Raw genomic sequence first — 7,500 nt, forward strand, 5'->3', positions numbered from 1 at the left:
CAAAATTATCCTATGCAGATCATTATGAATAATAAGAACATGAATGGGTAAAAGAAGTGATCAAGGGCACAACTTGCCTGGCACTTGAGATTCCAGGTACCAACTTGCTTTTCAGATGACACGTGTCCTCGCACTAGACGTAGCAATACAAGCAAACATGGTATATACAAAATTAACATCACACCAACCATGTAAACAAAATATACAGTAAAAATCTACACATTAAAATGAGATCATAGGAACTGGAATCACTAAATTTGGAGTTATAGATTTCAAGTTATGGATTTCCTAAGATTTAATGGGCTTGAAATAGGATTTAAATGATAAATAAATTTTTTTTTAACTGTTTTCATGTCAAAACAGTGACTCTAAGTGTTAGATAATAATATTACAAAATTTCAGAAACTGGAGTGGCTCAATTTGGACTAAAAATTGATTTTCTATGATTTATACAAGTTCTAGGGTTTATTTTCATATTAAAAATCCAATTTCTAATCCATTTAATCGATTTAAAACAGTTCTGGATCGGGCCTCAATAACCAGAAACGTCAGGGACCTAACTCAAAGTTTTCTAAGACTCAGGCAGCAGTCGCCGAGGACGGCGGGTTGGTTTCTATATTTTGCAGGGGCTTCTTAACAAAATAGGCATGGTGAAGGGGTACGGGCAATTGCTGGCCGTCCGATCCATATCCGATGGTCCGGATTAGATCCCAATCACTTTGAACCGGTACGCAATATTGATCGTTGGATTAAAAGATCCGAGGGCCCAAAACCGATCACGAAACGGTATCCGAAATTCTAATCTCCACCGTCCATAACCGGATGGACGGCCCACGGTTCAATCAACCGAAGGAGTATGCATCTTTTAATCGGGAGCGTCTGATCTAATATCGACGGCCAAGCTCCCGCCATCCATTCACAGGCCAACCCCGGCGACCGCGCATGAACCCCACGGCGGCGCGCCATGGCCGGCCACGGCCAAACTGCTCCAGAGGGCCACACCACCCAACCGGACTAGTGCAAAACAATGTGGAGGCGGTCGCGAGACAGAAGGTGTGCTTTCCTCCATGAATTATGGCGTTCGGAGCCCTGCCCACGGTGTGATGCGATGTGGCGGCGGCGCTATAACTCCGGCCACCCGATACGCCCTCCAAAAGAAATTGCGAGCTACGATTCACGGTCCTACGCATTCAAGGGAACGTAGGGAGTAGAGAATTGGTTTCTCACCAGAGCTTGTCCCGTGGCGTGGCCGGTCCACGAGACGAGCGGGATCCACGGCGGAGATGAGCTCAGACGAGCGATTGGTCGCACGCGAGACGATTGCAGGCACCCTCAGCTCCCGGATTGGCTTCCGCGACCTCCAGCGGTGCACCACGACGAGGCCCCCTGCCCAGGGTGGACGAATTCGATGCTATGGTCGCGGCGCATCGACCACGATTCCTGGCGGCGGCGAATTGGCTGCAGAGACGCTAGTCAATGGGTTGGACGAGGAGGGGAAGGCGAGCTCGAGATGGCGGACGGAAAAAGGGGTCTGTTACTTGTACCCAGGAGTCTAGCCGAGAAGGTCCCGGTCCGGTAGCGAGAGTCGTCGGGAGCGCGAGAAAGGGGGAAAACTCCCGTGCGACCCGCGCGGGCTGTTACCGTCGCGATGACCGGGATGACATTAGGGCCCCGCAACCCAGTGAAAGACTGAGAGTGGGCACGAGTTGTGCAGCTGAGGCGCTGACCAGTGGGGCCACCAACCAGAGAGCACGCGTGGTGAAGGGCTGGCGCGGCGCGGGTGAAGTGGGCCGCGTGAGTGGTTTCCTCAGTTGGGCCGAAATGGTAGCAGCCGGCCCAGTTAGTGTTTATTCCTTTTCTATTTTCTGTTTTCTTTTTCTCCCTTTTTCAATTTCTTTAATTCAAATTTACATTCAAATCTTGTGCCAAACTTTATCTTCAAGTTATACTGTGACCATAAGGTACTAATTTTGGAAATACACATAAACTTTCTTTATATTTTATATATTTTCTCTTTTTCAAACTCTCAAATTAGGTATTAAATCTTGCTTTTGCCACTAATTTATTTCTATTAGTGGCATTACTCTTTCATTAAATGCACAAACAATAAACTCCAGCATGTCACATGATTTAATAGTATATCTTTTTATTATTTATTTATTTGTTCTCCTGTGATGTTCTCATGAGATGATAAATATGGACAACACACCTATATACAAAGGAATATCATTTCTCCTCTTAGGCTATCTTCCACATATTGCAAGTTGGGTATTACAAATCCTACCCCCCTTAAAAATAATCTCGTCCTCGAGATTTAAGAAGAACTAGAGAAAAGGTGGGGAAAATCTATGCGAAGCTCTTCTTTCTCTTTCCCAAATTGCTTCATCTTCACCGTGGTGACTCCATTGTACCTTGCACATCTTTATCACCTTATTTCTTGTTACCCGAGTCAATGTATCCAAAATCTTGATTGGGTACTCCGTGTAAGTCAAATCACCCTGAACACTGAGCTCTTCCATCGGTATCTGTTCCTCAGGGACACGGAGACACTTCTTAAGTTGAGACACATGAAATACATTATGCACATCAGATAGATTATCAGCTAGCTCAAGATGATAAGGCCATCTCTCCAACTCGCCTAAAAACTCTGAATGGTCCAATATAGCGAGGGGACAATTTACCCTTGACTTTAAATCTCCTCATTCCACGAAGCGGTGACACCTTGAGGTACACATGATTTCTTTCCTCAACCTCAAATGGTCTTCTTCTATTATCAACATATCTCTTTGGTCTGGTCTGAACTATCCTCCATGCTGAAGGGCACATGCTCTCAACATATCTTCCAGTACTTGGTTAGTCCTTTCGGTCAGTCCATCAGTCTGAGGTAGGCCAAACTAAAATTCAACTTCGCATCCGTATTCTCATGAAAACTTTTCCAAAACCTAGAGGTAAACTGTGATCCTTTATCCGAAACGATCTTCTTCGGTATACCATGTAGAGACACAATCCGAGCCATACTCTACCAATTGAGATCCCTTATAAGTAGTCTTGACGAGGATGAAATGAGCCACTTTGGTCAATCTATCCATAATAACTCATATCGAATCATATCCTTTCGAGGTGCGAGGCAATCCAGAATGAACCCAATCTCTTCCCACTTCCATTCGGACATCTTTGGTGGGTGTAACAGTCCAGCTAGTCTTTGGTAATCGGTCTTAACTCTTTGGCACACATCGCACATACCCACATGTGCAGCCATATTTCTCTCTAGTCCATATCACCAGCACTTCTGCTTTAAATCCTGATACATCTTGGTACTACCAGGATGAATAGAATAATCCAAGTCATGGGCTTTCTTCAATATAGTCTCATGAAGGCTTTCAATCTCCGGAACACATCTCTTGTATCTTAGTATCACCCATTTGTCCTTTGCGGATTTCTTGCTCCAAGGTAGGTTCCGCATCAATAATAACTCCTTTAGTGTGAGTAACTATCCCCAGGTTAAGTCTCCTGAAATCCTCAACAATCTCATCGGGTAGCTGGGCAACAACAGCTGAATGAACATGCACCTTTCGACTCAAGGCATCTGCAACCAAATTTGCCTTGCCCGGGTGATAGTGAATTTCCAAATCATAATCCTTAATAAGCTCCAGCCAACGGCGTTGCCTAAGGTTGAGGTCCTTTTGAGTAAATATGTACTTCAAGCTCTTATGGTCCGTGTATACTTGGCACTTCTCGTCCCACTTGAATTCTCTTTCCTTCACCAAAAGCGAGGTCATAAGCTTAGCAATCTTAGGAAACCCTTCGATAAATCTCCAATAATATCCTGCAAGTCCCAAGAAACTTCGGTCCTCCGTAACCGTAGTGGGTATGCTACACACCACTATCTCCTTGACTTTAGCAGGATCCACTGGTATTCTGCCATTAGAAATGATATGTCCAAGAAATGACCCCTCGCCAATCCAAAACTCGCACTTGCTAAACTTAGCGTAGAGTTGATTATCTTGCAACTTCTGTAGCACCAACCTTAGATGTTCTTCATGGTCACTCTCATTCTTAGAATAGATAAGAATATCGTCGATGAACACCACGACGAATCTGTCCAAATACTCCAAGAACATCTTATGCATCAAATCCATAAAATAAGCTGGTGCATTAGTTAATCCAAACGACATAACGATGAACTCATATAATCCATATCGAGTCGAGAAAGCCGTCTTAGGAATATCTGATGGTCCAATCTTCATCTGATGGTACCCCGATCGGAGGTCAATCTTCGAGAATACCCTGGCTCCTCTCATCCGATTAAATAAATCCTTAATGCAGGGTAACAGAAACTTGTTCTTCACAGTGACATCATTAAGGGACCTTTAATCCACGCACATCCCTTGCAATCCATCTTTCTTCTTTACAAACAAAATTGGTGCTCTCCAAGGTGAAGACTCGGACGAATGTACCCAGCCTCTTGTAACTCGGTTAACTGCTTCTTCAGTTCCTTTAGCTCTTCTATGGACATCATGTATGGCCGTTTAGAAATAGGGGCAGTCTTAGGTAAGAGATTAATGACCAACTCAACTTCCATATCTGGTGGCAGTAGTTACTGCAATTCCAACTTCAAATCTTTCTCCTTTGGAACTGGTGAGTTCTACGGTTCCCTTAGCGCAGTGTATAAACCACCATTGCCTTTCTTAACCATGACATACCAAGGATCAAGTCTATACTGCTCTCTTCTAACAGTATAGGGGTAGTCCGTCTGGGTTAGGAATACAGGGTAAGAAAGAAAGAATTGTAGACAAGGCGAGTAATTATGAGGAATGTTACTGCGGGGGACTTATTAGCTAAGTAGATTAGTGTGTCACCTACTAAAGCTAATACAGCACCTTATAGTGGTACATGCTAAAATGTCCATATATAATATCTCAATCAATCAAAGAAGCAAACCAGGCATTTAGCATCAGCACATTCAGCCAACATTTTTAATAGAGAAAATAGTTTAATTTTGTCTTAGGCTCCCTATCTCTTAAGAATGTCATAGGGGTAGGGATTCCAAGGTTTGAAATCCATCTTGTCTCAGAGTAGAAAAGGTAAGAATGTTCAGAGTAGAACAGTAGAAGGTGAGACAGGATTAAGATAAGTGTAGAAAGAATCAGAGTAAGGTGAGTGTAGAATGAATCAGAATGAGATAAGTAGGTAATGGTTTGTCCATTTCTATCTAGGTTTCGTCCTACAGTCAACATTCCTCTGATACCACTTCTGTAACACCCGGTTTTAAAGGACAAAGCCGGGTGCATCTCATACATGCGCCAAGAAGACAACACATATAATAACAGAGTGTATAGAGATAAATGTCATTAACATCAGAGTATTTATTACATAGCGGAAGACTTATTACAAAACGGAAGAACAAATATAGAACGAACTAAGGATCGTCGGCGCGAATGTCGACTGGGAAACGCCACCTAGGTCAGATCAAACTCCTCGATACTTGACTCCACTTGAAACCACCTGTTCTTCTCCTGTGTGGGGGGGGGGGTGTGAGACAGCAAGAGTGAGCTCACATACGATCATAGCTCAACAAGTCGTGGGGAATAATGTGGCATGAACTCACCAAAGGTGGGAGTTCATGAAGTGTAAGGCTGATCAATGAAATAGAGGCTGAAGCTGAGCATTGCTTTTATAAGTTGGTCAAAATTTTATTAGCAGTTACTAAGTGTAAGTAAATACCAAACCATAGTAATAATAAGTAAAAGTAATAATAAAATAATCCCAAATGCAATGACATGACAGGTTAAGTTTAAGTTCCATAAATTAATCATGTGAGGGTCCGAGCCGCTCTTGACCGTGAGCACGACTAGTATACCAGTTTTACACTCTGCAGAGGTTGCGCATCTTTACCCACAAGTCATGTTACCCATCTGCCAAGAGATGGCCAATCCCATACACCTCTACCGAGGAGGCGAGGCAGGGTAACACTACGAGGCCTTTACAAAGTTCCACTAGCTTCAGACTACCCGCTACAGTTTATGGGAAGATCCAGTAAAGGGTTCCTGGCTGACCGCCATCGCAGCAAAATCAACCAGGGACCTCCCCGCACTGACCTCTCCCCTACTGCCCTTGCCCCTTTTGGGTAAGGTAGCCCTCCCCTAGCTTTCCTAGTTAATCAGCCAAGGGCGTCCCATTCCACCCTTGTGGTAGCACTGTTTTCCCGGGTGGTTCTCCATGTTCCCATTAACATAATGATCTTAACATGAACAAGGAATAATAAAACAGATAACAATAAATAGTATAATAATAAGTGATGAATATCTCTATACCCAAATCCACATAAAGCAATAGCATGTACTACCCAAAACTTTAGTAGTAAAACCAGTGGTGAAGCAAGGTATAAAGATAGTCGAATCTAGGGTATCCTATTGGGTCCCAGCAAAATTATCCTATGCAGATCATTATGAATAATAAGAACATGAATGGGTAAAAGAAGTGATCAAGGGCACAACTTGCCTGGCACTTGAGATTCCAGGTACCAACTTGCTTTTCAGATGACACGTGTCCTCGCACTAGACGTAGCAATACAAGCAAACATGGTATATACAAAATTAACATCACACCAACCATGTAAACAAAATATACAGTAAAAATTTACACATTAAAATGAGATCATAGGAACTGGAATCACTAAATTTGGAGTTATAGATTTCAAGTTATGGATTTCCTAAGATTTAATGGGCTTGAAATAGGATTTAAATGATAAATAAATTTTTTTTAACTGTTTTCATGTCAAAACAGTGACTCTAAGTGTTAGATAATAATATTACAAAATTTCAGAAACTGGAGTGGCTCAATTTGGACTAAAAATTGATTTTCTATGATTTATACAAGTTCTAGGGTTTATTTTCATATTAAAAATCCAATTTCTAATCCATTTAATCGATTTAAAACAGTTCTGGATCGGGCCTCAATAACCAGAAACGTCAGGGACCTAACTCAAAGTTTTCTAAGACTCAGGCAGCAGTCGCCGAGGACGGCGGGTTGGTTTCTATATTTTGCAGGGGCTTCTTAACAAAATAGGCATGGTGAAGGGGTACGGGCAATTGCTGGCCGTCCGATCCATATCCGATGGTCCGGATTAGATCCCAATCACTTTGAACCGGTACGCAATATTGATCGTTGGATTAAAAGATCCGAGGGCCCAAAACCGATCACGAAACGGTATCCGAAATTCTAATCTCCACCGTCCATAACCGGATGGACGGCCCACGGTTCAATCAACCGAAGGAGTATGCATCTTTTAATCGGGAGCGTCTGATCTAATATCGACGGCCAAGCTCCCGCCATCCATTCACAGGCCAACCCCGGCGACCGCGCATGAACCCCACGGCGGCGCGCCATGGCCGGCCACGGCCAAACTGCTCCAGAGGGCCACACCACCCAACCGGACTAGTGCAAAACAATGTGGAGGCGGTCGCGAGACAGAAGGTGTGCTTTCCTCCATGAATTATG

Source organism: Zea mays, chromosome 6 (assembly GCF_902167145.1).
Source record: "Zea mays cultivar B73 chromosome 6, Zm-B73-REFERENCE-NAM-5.0, whole genome shotgun sequence".
In the NCBI taxonomy this organism is placed as follows: domain Eukaryota; kingdom Viridiplantae; phylum Streptophyta; class Magnoliopsida; order Poales; family Poaceae; genus Zea; species Zea mays.